General features: G+C 39.1%; 1 protein-coding gene across 9 annotated transcripts in view; it reads right to left on the bottom strand.

Annotated features, from left to right (window-relative positions):
• The window catches only part of lrrc4.2 (leucine rich repeat containing 4.2), a 52,119-nt gene that overhangs the window by 14,217 nt on the left and 23,211 nt on the right, over window positions 1-14,691 (bottom strand). For 6 of the 9 annotated variants that reach the window (XM_067589572.1, XM_067589573.1, XM_067589576.1 and 3 more), the window contains 2 exons: window positions 5,843-5,929; window positions 2,655-2,754 (listed from right to left, as the gene is read on the bottom strand). The gene's annotated coding sequence lies outside the window, so the exon portion shown is untranslated. Of the gene's footprint in view, window positions 1-2,654; window positions 2,755-5,842; window positions 6,906-14,691 lie in introns of those variants that run through there. The other 3 variants (XM_067589577.1, XM_067589580.1, XM_067589579.1) reach the window with 2 other exon arrangements.

Genomic DNA, 14,691 nt, shown 5'->3' with positions numbered 1-14,691 from the left:
AGTATGCCTCCGCTTCTAAACAACAAACATCTTAAGTTGAATCATACAATCTAAACTGAACCATGTATAGGGATGTGATGTGAAGTCTAAACTAGCTGTGACATATTTGCCTTTGGCCAGCCTTCAGTCACCCGTCGTCACACTAAGTCGCTCTGTCACTGCCGTATTTCAACAATGACGGCATGAGCAGTGTGTTCTCAACACAGATCATAGGGTTTGTCATGACAAGTGTACAAGGGCCTCCCTGCTGTGTGTGTATGTAGGTGTGTGTGTGTGTGTGTGTGTGTGTGTGTGTGTGTGTGTGTGTGTGTGTGGATACAGTAAATCCCCCAAACTGGAGCTGGTGACCCTCTGTAATACATTTCCTTTGGCAGAGCAGTTCTGGATATCCCCCCAGGTGCCCCAGGGTTTCATAGAGAGAAAAGTATAGGGCAGCATTTTCTAAATTGAAGTCAATACCAATCGGCCATTTATCTACAAGCACCCTGATGCTAAGGGCATCTAAAGGCACATGTGCACAAACACACATACACACGCACACACACGACTGAGTTTTCATTCCAGGAGCAGAATAAATGATTTACAGCCAGCAATAATCTTAAAATGAAACTCATTTTCTTAATCCTAACTCATTCAAATACTGCCCATTCTCTGAAAGAATCCTATTGTATGCGGGTTTGTTTGTATCAAGCTCCCAGGGCCAAGTTTCTTAGGAAAGGGATTGTTTCTTAGGAAACAAGATGATTTAACAATACAGAAACTAATTACTCCTCTTCACCCTTGAATTGCACAGTCTATTGGAAATACAGCAATAAAAGGGCACATTATGCACACAGCATCAGTCAGCTTTCATACATCTTTGTATTCCATACATCCTGAAGATGTTGAGTCATCATGATGGAGCTCTCTCTCTCTCTCTCTCTCTCTCTCTATCCCTCTTTCTCTCTCTCTCTCTCTCTCTCTGATTTTAGTGGGTTATATTAGACAGTTTATGATGCAATTGGTTTACCTAGTCTGACTAATCTGGATTTTTGACAACATAATGTCTCCGTATATAACAATACACAATAACATCAGTGATGTGCCTTCTTTGTCTTGAGCAAAGGTTTGTAATGAAATTTTGAAAAATTGACTGATTGAACAGAGCAACTGATTAGGGAGCTCTTGTGTGGTTTTTCAAAAAAAAAGAAAAAAAGAAAAAAACACAATGTGCTTTGAATTTAATTTACTCCAAAAGGTAAGCACAGATAAGACTGCTTCATGGTTTCCCATTCATAGCAGGTTAAAATGAAAGAATGGATGAATAACTTTAATTACAAAAACATCCTATCTCTCTATCCTATCTGTCTTCATTTTGCTCAAACTCAAACAAAAGTGTTCCAGTTTATGCCTTACACTGAACACTAATAGTGTTGCAAAAAGCTAACACTGGTTATTGTTGAGAAGAAGAGGGATTTTAATTACCAATAAAGAGAATACGTTTTGAAATGTACTCATTGTTAATTCGTGTTTGCTTATTCTGCTGCATAAATGGCAACATTTTTGGGTAACACTTTACAATAAGTTACACAAAATTGTGATGAGGAATGAGTGAGAAACGAATCAGTAACAACCTGATAACTGATGAATCGCTCTGTAGTGGATAATGATGAGTTATAAGAGAACAGACTGGGTGATACTGTATTAATGAATCATTAGGTAATGATTAGTTCATAATTATCTATGAGTTGACATACTGACCACTTTCTTCATGAGTTGTTCCTGATTAACCTTTTTGTGCCCACTCAAGTAAAGTGGTACATCATATTACATTACTAAGTGGGCCCTCATTATTCTTGATTTTCTTACAATTATCCACAGATATTTATGAAATAATCATTATCTAATGATTCATTAGTATTGTAACTCCCATTCTGTTCTCTGGTAACTCATCATTATCTAATATATAGTCCTCAGATCGGAGTTATTGAGGAACTAGTTATTAACGATTCATCAGGTTGGGATTGTTTTCTGTACTATTTTATGAAATGTTACTGATTTTGTTTTTGTTTGGTTTTAAACAAAGGGATTATAAATCACAGAAGGTTTTCAGTCAATTAAATGCCAAAACACACGGAGTCCCATTGTGACCACCCATGGTATAAAAGTGTGCATTTAAGCTGTGAGGTGTTAAAAAAAGGAGAAAATGAAAGAAAAAAAAAGATCCTTGATTGTTCATAGCGGTCGTCTCATTTACAGCAGTAAATTGGACAAAAACAAGGAAGATGAAAATAAGTAACAGTTCAGCAAGGACGTTGTATTTCTCTTCAAATCTCTCTTAAAAGCTCATCTGATGTTGTTGTCTTGCACCGACACAGAACGAAGGCACAGCTGTCGAGTTCAGTCCAGAGTTGAGGGTGGATGAAGTCATATGTAGCTTTTGTATTTTGGCAACATATTGTGGTGTTATATAACAATTAGCGCCATATTGCGGTGTAAGAGATAGACTGCTCAAATGCAGACTAAAGACTTCCTACCCAGTATATTTGTCACCATAACTCCCTGCAGCAATTTGGTATTTTCTGCATGCATCATTTAAAACATTGTGTACTGTTGTGTGCCTCATTTCATCGTGGCTTCAAAATGTCTACAAATACATGAGTGCAGGTGTTTACCTGTCTTTCTCCCCCAGACGCTGTCGGCTCAATTTCTGCATGATGTTCAACCCAGTGAATAGTAACACAGTTTTCAGTGTCATGTCAGCGTGACTGGAAACTAAAGAAACAAAAAGAAAAAAAATTGTACTGGTAAAAAATAACTAAAGAAAGCAAAAGAAAAATAACCTTGCCTTATAATAAAACAAACATACCAACAAATTAAGGTAAAGACTAATGTATATTTTTTTACTTTTGTACAAAAAAACCTATCTTCCTAACCACATATAATCCTAGAATAGCCTTTCTAACCATATTGCACTTGCCAGTGTAAATTAACCATTTTGCAAAAGAATGACTATTGACTGTATGCCTGTATTCTGTAGATTTGCCCCGCATGTTTTCTGCAGAGTGCAGTGACTTTTGTTGTGTAATTTGTCTATGAGCTCCTTCATTATGAACAGCACTCTGCATGTTCTACACTGATCTATATTCAGGGCCTAACCTTGCTCTTTCTGATGGGGATTATGCGCTCTAGAGGCAGGGTAATTTGATATCCATTGATTGAGTCAAGAGCCAATCTGAAATTGAGGAATTGTAGTTATTGCTATTGATTTTAATAACTAGGCTGTTACAGTTCATTCAGTGTGGCTCTAGTCGATACAGAAAGTGAACTGTTCCCTCTTCTGAAAAAGAACAGCACTTGATCCAGTGTTTTGTTTTTTTATATTATTCTGAAATATACCTTGATACAGAACCGCACTTTTCTGTGGTTTACAACAGCGTCCCCTGCTATTGTTCGTTACAGTGTGTCCTGACCCGATAGCCAATGATGAAGATAGTCACAGCAATTACAGGCAATGAAACATTAACACCATTTAAAAAACACTGTATATGAAATTATATATTATGTGCAATATTAATGGATCTGGTGTGAATGTGAGCCATTGTAGTTCCCTGTGCATGCATACTTTATAGTGCCGCACATATTCTGTTTCAGCCCTTTCAATAACCCCACAAAGCCTGTTAATTTACTTTAGTCCATAGAGACCTTCGCTCAAAGTTTCTACTGATCCATATTTAACTAGTTATTGGTTTCAGTCTCCCTTAGGAGGTTGTATTCATTAAAGATTTCACTCTAGAAATACAGACTATAGGTGTCTTATAAAACTTAATTTTAAAAACTGTAAAGTTGATTGTACTTTATCTGTTTAATGTAATGTAACTTTTTACAAAATGTTCTAGGTATACAAAGCCATAAGCCAATGTACTGTTAATGTTATTAATCATCAGCATACTATTTGTGCTCCAGTAGTAGAGGTAGTATTTTATACATTACACAAGACAACAGTCTTGTGTGATGTATATTTCCAATATATGTATTTCCTAGTTTCAGGTGGGAGTCTAAGCCTTAGGCAAGAAACTTTGGATCAACAGTGAGGATCGAGCCTGAATATGTGTTGGAGAAGCCAGTGTTGACTTAGTTTGCACAAACATTTGAAAGGGTGAGATGGGTAGAGAGAAGAACAAGACAGCAGAGCCAAGAGTAAATTATATCTGATTTGAATGGTGAGTAATCATTTGTTTATAATAAACTGGCATGCAGTCACATAATGTTGACATTATACATATGTTACATACACACATCACAAAGATTTAAGTTTCTGCCAAGAAAAAACCTTTCTCGTAGTTTCTATCTACAGTCTGGGTGAATTAAGTTGTGTCTTGTTTTAACACAGTGGTAAATATTTAAATAGTAAGAGAGCAAATTCTGACAAAAGGAGGAGTTTTTAACACAATAATTACAGCTTTTACAACCACCAAAGCCCCTAATTATGCTCCCTCCATTACCATGATGTTTAATGATGACACAAAGGGTGGCTACGAGGTGGCAGTGGTTGGTATTCACGGTGGTAGTAAGCACAGATGATGAAAGCAAGGATTATGATTTATGCAAAGTTCTATATACACATCTCTACTAGAGATATGACAGTAAACAAATACAAATTATTCAATTAAAGTATTTTATTTTTTATTGAGGGATTGAGGATTAACGCAGAAAATGAAGCAGACTAGATGATCTCTAATAACGAGAATACAGATATGAATACACATAACCCTGCTGTGTAGACTATATGTCTAATGTTCAATGTGTGACATTTTTTCTAACACGCCAGTCTTTGACTGTCTTTGAGGCTTGGAAACCAAATGCATGTGTAATGTGAAGATGGTCATTGTTGGCTGCTCTGCACGGAGCAGTGCAAAGCCTGTGGTTGCGCAGTGAGAGGCAATCCATGCTAAGGAGACGAAGCGTGGCTATTGAAGCTCTAAGTGGGAATGAGTGGAAGGCTAATTTGATGGGAGCCACTTTTCTCCCCACCACATTTAAAACCCCATTACACCAGCATAGCCCACAGGTCATTTTGAGATGATTGAACTGCATAGGTCACACACTCATACAAATATATATAGTGTGTATGCTGCAGTTTACCTCAACATGCAGTGCTGAAAAAAAGGGGTGGTATAGAAATTACTGGTCTAAGTAAATGTGCCATGGCATTATGTTTACTAGACCATGTTACTACTTTGAAAGGTTATAGCACTCACATCGTCTCTCTCTTTGTCTTTTCTCTCTCTCTCTCTCTCTCTCTCTCTCTCTCATACACACACCTGTCACTGAGGCCCATTAGCACCCCTGCTGAGGTTCTGTTTGGCTTTTAGACTCAGGCACCAAAGATCCCCTGTGAGGAGAGGGACTGGCGCTGTCTCTCGCTGCCCTCCCCTCCTGTAAACACTGAGTGGAACGGCACTCAAATAAAAGCTACTGTAACACAAATACAGTGTAACGCCAGCATGCATGCATACACACACGTTCACACCAAGCAGCTGCTAGCAGCCCTGCAGTGTGGAATCACCTTCACGGGATTAGAACAGGTTGAACTTCAGTGGATTTTCATCCAGAATGCACAGACCGTGTGTTGATCGATTCAACAATATGAGGAGTGGCAGAGGTGTGCGTGCATGAAATAGCTTGCTTGCACATGGGTGTGTTCATGCGCATGCTTGTTGGAAAGTTTATGCTGGTGAATGTGTGTGTGTGTGTGTGTGTAGGTCTGCTGTCTTGTCTGTGTGAGATCTCTTGTGTAGGTGTATGTGGAGAGGGAAAATATCAATATGTTACAGGATTTTTTTTTTTTTTTTTTTCTCACTGCTGTTATCTTTGCTTTCCCACCTCCATTACACCCCCATCAGCCTTGGATGGATTAAATCAGCAATAAAGACCTCCATCCATGTCTCTGTAAAAGACATGAGACACATTAACAGCGCACACACAATAAGCAGTCTTGTATCCAGAGGCGGATTTTACAGCATCTATATTTGTTCTGCCTGCTGTTTTGTTGTGTTGTTGTTGAGAATACACACACATGCATCCATGCGTTTGTGTACACACAAAAAAAAAAGAGCTGAGATGAAGTAGGAAAGACAAGGGAAATGTGTTAGTCACAGCACCTTGGGCAGTACACATTCAGATGCCCGGCAAATGATTAGAAATGGTTTTTATTGACACTGTAAATGCGTTTTACACAGGCAATAGGCTGCCAAGGGGATAAAAGACTCATGCTATCAAAGCCACGTGTGGCAGCCCTCCCACAATGCAGGACTTCATGTGTGTGTGTGCCAGTGTGCGCGTGTGCCTGCGTTTGAGTGTTTTTCATAGCTTTTCTTTTAATTACCCCCCTTGTGAATTAGTTGAGGAATGGGAGACAGGCTATGCAATGTTAAGTATCTTTGGCTGGGAATTATCTGTTTAGTCTGTTCCGTTTGATCTTCAAGAATAAGTCATTAGTTTGCAAGCAATCTGCTCCCTCTCCATCCCTCCCTTTTACTCCCTTTCTCTTCTTTTACTCCTCCCCCTGTGTAGTGTCTTTATTTAGGCAGTTTCATCGGAGCAGGGTGACTCAAATTGCCCAGTTACATAACGAAAAAAGGGTAGATTGTGTTAAGGAGATGTTGTGAAAAGAAGGAAATGGAACGGTGAGGAAATGGTTAAACTGAAAAGATGGAGAGAACAAGTGAAAAACAGAAGCTGTGAATCTTCACTTCCAGCTGATTGGGGAAATGAAGGGGTTCATTGTACAGTACATTGCACATTGTGAGAGGAGGCCGCTTCTTCTAGCTGCAAGGCACGAGCAAAGATTAAAAGTGTGTGTGTGTTTGTGTGTGTTTGTGTGTGTGTGTGTGTGTGTATATGTGTGTTTGTGTATGCTTTTGTGTGGTGCTCAGACAGGGTGCAGATAAGAAGATTGTTAACACTGGATGAAGAGCAACCATTAGATGATAATTGGCTGACCAGATGCTCTTCTCACTGCATACAAATTACAGTCTTTAACTTCACCATGCCTCTGGCTTACACCATGCCATTACTGGTTAGTGCATATACAATGGGAGCCTTAACTCACAAGTAAAATCCTATTATTTTTAAAAACCATGCTGCACCCATCTTCTTAGAACACAACAATCTTTGCATTGATGGTTTTCTGTTTGAAAAATAAGGCTGGCGATTTTCTATATTTTTCTTATTCTCAACAAATCTCATGTGCAGAGCCGAACCAACAATGAATTGATCCTTCTTACAAGTATTGTGTGTGTATCCAAACCCTGATATATCATATTCCTCTGTGCCGTAGACCTCTGTTGTTTTCCAAAAACTGTTAGAAAAACGTCAATGAGCCACACTGTTGCAGTGAAGGCAATACAGTAGATTTACAAGTACTTAATACTTGTAAGAAGAGTTCATTGTTTGGCTCTGCACATGAGATTTGTTGACAATAAAGAAAATATATAGAAAATTGCCAGCCTTATCCTTTAACTGTGTTATAAGTGTTAAGTATTGATTGTGTGATATATTTGTGATGTATTTGAGAAACAGGGTTTTTTATGTACTATTTAAAGGAGTGTTTTAGTAAGAAATAAATAAATAAATAAAATGAAAGTCTGCCTCCCTCTGTTCCTCTTACTCTGGGCTGTTTGCTTGGTGTTTCAGGGTTACTCAGAGCACTTTCTGAAGTCTTTTTCAGAAAGGGTGCCAAACTGTGTCAATGCCAAGAGAAGCATTAGCGGACCCTGTGCAGTCCCCACCACCCCAAATGGATATTAATAAACCCCTGCTCCATCTAGCATCTACTCTCCAACCAGTTCCACTTCTTCTCCCTATCCATCCCCTCTAATACCCCTCTATCTTGCACTCCATCCTCCTTTTCGTTTTCTGTCTCCAGTCCTTTTCCCCTTAAGTGTCAATAACTCTTGCTTGCCACACACACACACATACGCACACACACACAGGCAGGAGTTGCAGTGTCAGGCTTTCCACGGGGGCTGGTATAGTTATATAGTAGACTCTGTGGGTTTAGTAAAATCCTCATTAGGACTCAGTGTAGGTGTGAGCATCCCTGCTGCTGTCTCACAACAAACTGCTTACCTCGACAGAATACTCAGAAACACACACACACACAGCTGCACATGGACTAAACAAAGAGGAGAGCCAGGAAACATTCACATCTATCTATATATAAATATATATATATATGCACACACAACGTGTGTTGATTGTACTAATGTATGCTCACACCCGTTTCCCATCTCAAACACACACTCGCTAACAAACATTAAGTGTTAGTGCTGCTGTGTGGTGACATTTTAATGGAGGGAGACGTCTCTCCCTAATTAATGTCAGTCAGGATGGCAAAGTATTTTAAAATAACTCTTTGAATAAGGCCTTGTACACTGCAATCACCCTGGTAAAGCAATTATAATATTCAAAGATCAAAATATTAAGCATCATTTTAAATTTAGTGGCTATTTGACCTGGATGCTGCTGGCTGACACAAGTATTCGTGGATTTTTTTAATGTTAGAATATTATATTTAGCAATGAGACTTCTGTCATTCCACTTTAAAAGGCAAAATGAACCTTGTAAAATGTTATTTAGTTGCCATACTGGTTGCCATTTTCCAAAACACAGGATCTTGTATATCTAATCCGGTGCGATTTTAGGAAGAGAAAAGTGTACAGTATGAGTGGTGGTACACAAAAGTAAGTGCAGTGTGTCACTGGCGTTAACCAGTAAGCATCCTCCATCACCATTTATACAGTTTAAAACAGATGGTAGAGCAAAGAGAGTTGAGGACAGAGCCAAGTGACATTAAGTTCATCATTCATGATCACTAAAGAGCAAACCCATCTTTTGAAGCAAAGAACACTCCAACTAGCTATTCAAAACTCTGCTTTGCATAACCTTCATGAAAGAACTGTAGAGACTCGCTGTAACAGTATTTAGGTATCAAGTCACAATAATATTTCAGATTATGTAGTAGAAAGTGGTGAATAGGCAAAATGTATCTGACATATTCAATGATGGTTTCCAAAGGCTTTTTCATGCCTCTGCCTCGAGTTAGATCTTTTTTTTTCTGCCCTGCTCAGTGTGCTACTTTGTCACTGCCGGTCCCTGCTGCTTCTGAGATGTGTGAAAGGTCCAGCCATTTACATAATAGTTTAAAGGCTGGATGGCTGTTACAGGAAACGTCAGCCACACTCATATTCAGTTTGGGAATTTTTTGTTAAGCTAGTAGAAAAGGAAGATCAGAATACTTTTTTTTTCTCTTTTCATTAAAAACACTCTCTGGAGATCATTTTCATTTCATTTTCAACAGAAATGTCTGTTTGTTCTTTACAAAAGCAACAACTCCAATACAATATTACAAAAATGAAATAGTGTCCTTTTTCTTTTTCTTTGATTTGTTTCCTTTTTTCCTAATTTTCACATACTTTCATTACTATTGCATCTGTTTGTCATTTCTGTTGGTTGTTATGTGGTAATTAAAACCATATTCATCATGCCCTTTTTAAAATACTATCAGGGACTAAACCAGCAGTGGGCTCTTAAAGTCAACACAGACTGCAGTACTACTCTGGGACGTTCCACAAACACAGGATCCAGCCTGCAGCGGGAAAACTACAATTAGCTCCTATGTAAAACAGGTCTACAGCCTTCACCAGGTAGGGAGCTTCACAAAATGATCATATGTAAATTCTTGCAAAAATAAGTGGCTATATTGGTTTGAAGCATGTCTGACTGCATCTTCCGGATTACGGCTGATAGCTCCACATGAGAGCATCTATCCAACACGTCAGCGGAGTGCTGTGACTAATGATGTCTCCATCTATTCTAGAAAATAGCTGCTGATGTTTAGTTACATTTGACAAGCCAAACATTTACTGTACATTCATGGGCGTAGCATATGTGAGGCTGATTGCTCACCGTGAGTGATTGTGAAGAACACCTGTGCAGGCCGCGTGTGATGAAAGACACAGACGTGAGTGCATGCACGGAGAGAAAATTAGCATGCACTTAAATGCACTTGTGTGAGCTCTGTCCTCTGTATCTCTCTCACACTTTTACACACACATGCACTTACACTTCAAGGGCTGCTCATTTGGCTAACAGACCTCATTACACGGGTGGATGGATCATCGACCCCTTGGTGAAGGAATTAAAGAAATCTCCCTTTTCTTCTTCTCCATCCAGAATGTGTGACATGATGTCCTGGAGTTATTTACCTGCTCTCTCTAGCATGACAGCTAATCTCACCTGCAGTCCCAGGACCTTGCACATGACAGCTAAAATGTCTGCAACAAAAGTAGGTGGACAGAAGAATGTTTTTATGACCCTACTCTGATTTCAGAGAGTAAAATTTGGACTATTTGGCATAGGGACAATCAGCATCCTGATGATAATTGTTCCTGCGAGGAAATGACAATACTGTAAACAATGTTTAGTTAATAAAACATTCGACATTTGCAGTAGCTTAAACTATGATTCCTCCCTTTGAACTGCTCTTAAAGGGACAAATCACTAGTTTTACATGTCAAAGTCAATTTACTAATCACAGGTAGTGTTACGTCGTCTATGAAAACAATTGTATAAGGTCTTGTGGCTCTAGCCAAAGCTTTGTCAAGTATCAGAAAATTATTCGAGTGACCTCACTTAAGTAATCTCAGTCTCTTAAGTAGTCACATTTTTAACAGTATCAGAACTGTATGAAGCTGCTGCTAATGCAAACAGAACATCCTACTGCCATTGCATTACATTAACAGTGGTGAACTGGCAAAACACGTGTTGTACACCGAGTCCTAATAAGGTATATTTCTGACAAAGTAGCTGCTCAAGGAGTGTTTGCAAGTATTACTGTAAACTGCCCTCGATGTTACCACAGTAACCAAAGGTGTCACCAAATCAACCTGACTGAAATCTTACAAGAGTACTCCAATGACTTAGTATTGCATTTCCATAACATCGATCAGCCCGTCCTCACAAGAAAAACCACAGTATAGGTCTAAAATTCAGGCCGGTAAAAACAACCTATAGTTATGTTTATGCCATCTAGCAGCCGTAGTAATTATGACGCAGGGAAGTGACGCAGTTCAGATGATGTCAATATAAGGTGACTTGATGATTTTTGCTTTGTTAGGAGGAGGCAGGTTGGGTGGATGGCTTACTGGAATTTGCTGCGGGAGACCACTGTTCATTTCCTGTTTCGCAAGTCGGGACATGTTTTTAGTTGCGTTGTAGCGTTTACTGTTGCCATGACAACGAAGGTTGCGTAACTTTAAGGATGTATAAACCACGTTTCAAGTGATCATTTTTTAACCCAAACCATGATCTTCCCCTTACCTGAACCAAATGGTTTTGGTGCCTAAACCTAACCAGCATTTAAACCAACAACATTTAAAAGTTTGAAATTGCTAATAATATACAATTTATTTACCACTTATAACATGAATAGATGTTATAAGATGTTGTATTCCATAAATCATCATCAAAATGTAATTAAATTATTAATATATTCAAATTGTCTTGTTCCCACTTTTATATATATATATATATGTGTGTGTGTGTGTGTGTATAGTTATATATAATATATTGGTATTTCCATATTGGAAGGAATGTGACAGCGATTAATTTCCCCATCAGATTTGGTCGTGATATATACAGCTGGTTAACCAGCAGCCTGTTCAGTGTTCCTCACAGCCTGACAGGGAGGGGCGGTCTACTTTCAGTACATCACAGCCTGTTGTGCACAGAGATGAAACACGATGCGCACCTGGTGCAGCAGTAGAGATTTATTTAGATCAATTTCACAGATCTACACATTGACCAATTTTTTGTTTTGTTACAGACGTGCTGCATGACAGTGGTGCAACAGGTATGCAGTCTGTATTCAGGACTCACAGTCAGGCTCCAAATGGTTGTGCCAGTGACATGTTTATCAGTCAAATCTGCCTTTTCTGTCTTCTGCTTCTGAAACTATTGTTGGCATTTCACTAGCAGTGAAGTTTTTCTACACTTTTACCATCACAACCCTCTTTGCAATGAGTGACAGCTCTCTCCACTGTTGCACTAATCCAACAGAGCTTTTCTTATATAGAGAAATGGTGGCATAGTAGTATGCTAATTACCAATAGCGGGCACGTGCCTGTCAATTTAGAATTATTCTGATTCACTAACATGCACACGGTGGAATGAACAACATTGGCCGGTGCACACATGTCATGAATCTAACGGTAATTTTGCATGCACACTTATTTTGCACAAAGTAAGAACATTTCTACACAAATATTAGTGAATGAGGTCCATTGTCTTTTTTATTCCATGCATTCCTTGTCAAAACCTACCGCCTACATTACCCACAATGCAACTCAACTTAATTCATTTAAGCAAGGATGAGGAGCTACAGAGGTCTGGTTACCTCACTTCTTTCTAACTTCAAATAAACAAACTTTCTTTCATTTTCAGGCTTGTAGTCTGCAGCCCCAACCGACAATACCTCGAATGACATCACCTGAGGCAATTTATCACACTTTGCGCACTGCTCCATCTGGAGCCTTTATACAACTTTTTTTCCACATATGAAGTAGTACTCCCCAAGACCTGTAAATAGACTTTGATGTTTAAGTTCCCCTTTAAGGATTACAACTTGACAACATCTTGACAGTCAGATCTTGGCCTCTGCATCTATTCTGATCGTTCTATTTTAAAATCTGTCTTAAATATCCCCCAGCTTTTTGGAGATGCAACACTAAATAACTGGAAAGCCTCTTTAATTTTATATTCCGGCATAAATATTAACAAAATGGATTTTTTTTCTCCACTGCAATTTTCCATTTTAGATGGAATGGAAATTCCAAGAGGAAATGGAAATTGATAAATTTAAATGAAACTCATATGACAAGTGTCACTTCTAAAATACTGTATTTCATTACAAAAGAAAAACAAGTATTTCCTCCATATTCTATCTGGCTTCAGCTTAGAAAAAGTATAAACATGTTACCACCATCCCTCGTACTCACACAAACTCCCTCTCTAGTGATGTAGAAGGCTGTGTGTACAATGTGGTGAAATGTGTTTGCTGGCCATCACATCTAATAACTGCTCAGAGCCCCTTCCCACTAAATCAGCTTAGAGCATGTATGGTTTATATATACACACGCACATCAACACACACCTGAACCCTGTATGCACACATGTGATATCTTGGGCTAATTTCATCTCACATCTCAATAGGCCACTATAGATATTATTTATATTTGGCTATCCAATTCTGATGACAGTGTTACTTCTATTTATTCTAATTGTAAGGCAATCAGAGGTTCCAGATGTGTCCTGAAGACTGGGGGCCTGTTATGCAATCTGTGGCCGCAGCCATGGAGACTCAAATTATCATGACAACACTAATTAACATGATGACAACCAGTTAAATCCCCACCACAGCTGGGCTCTGGTCAACATGGTAACACATCACAGCCAAGTGTTCTTGACATCCTTTCCAGAACATTGGGCAGAGTGTCCCACACAAATGCTCTGTCTCACACATCCACACGCATACACTGCACACACTTTACACACACATGAATACAGATATAGACTGTGGACACTCACAATTACAGGCCTTGGGAGGTGTATATGTGTGACTGGATTTTGGAGCAGCTTGAAGCCATGTCTCATCATTTGTGACCTCCCAGCTGCAGGCCAGTGGAGGAAAAAAAAAACTATTAAACCAATGAAGCCTGGTGAGGCGAGTGTGTTTTTGTGTGTGTGTGTCTGTGTGACTGTGTGTATATATTACAGCTGTACATGTGACAATCAAATGCCTTGGGGGGAAAAAAAACATCCAGCTAGATTGGGCCTTATTACTTACGGTCCCTCCCTTTAGTCATCCTATCAGCTTCCTTCTTTCATTGAGAAATCTCCAAGACTTTGAGGTCACTTTTGATCACTACTATCCCTCATCTCTCCTTCTTTCCCTTTGACTTCTGCTCATATATTGCATCCCTCAACCTCCCACCCTGAAGCCCCCATCTCCACTAAAGATGTCAGACAATGGTTTCACACTGATCAAATGAGACATTGTGTCAGTTCCATCACAGGCCACAGGGAACAGTAGGAGCAAGTGAAATTGTTTGTGTGTGTATGAGAGAGAAAGAGAGAGAGCGAGAGCATGCGCGTGCATGTGCGGTAATACGTCTGAGTGTGTGTGTGTGTGTGTGCATATAAAACTGAAAAGGTCCAGATGTGTGTGCATGTGTGTCTGTCTGTGAGGTTGTGACGTCAAGCTATCGCTTGAAAGAGCATGCAGGGGGAAAGTGAAGAGGGGAATAAAGGATGTGGTGGGAGAAGGATGTGAGGTTCATCAAGCAGAATGAAAACTGTCTATGCCACAGAATAACTGTTATGGCATACAGTATATGATTCACATACTGTCTCTCTTTGTCTTGATTTGATATTCTGTATCTTTCCTCCAAAAAATACCTTCTTTTTCTCCTTTTTCCATCTAAAATTATAAGCAATCTCGTCTGGATCTTTTTTGCTATTTATCATATTTTGATATCTATCATGAGAGACTACTGCACCATTAAGGAGCTTGAGGAGTCACATGTGTCCTTTAATCAACGTAGCAGTTATAATATATTATAACATATTCTGTATTATTCCTCCAGTAAT

The sequence above is a fragment of the Thunnus thynnus genome, chromosome 5 (genome assembly GCF_963924715.1).
Source record: "Thunnus thynnus chromosome 5, fThuThy2.1, whole genome shotgun sequence".
NCBI lineage: Eukaryota > Metazoa > Chordata > Actinopteri > Scombriformes > Scombridae > Thunnus > Thunnus thynnus.
Note: the sequence above shows the minus strand (reverse complement) of the source record. Positions and strands in the feature narration are given on the sequence as shown.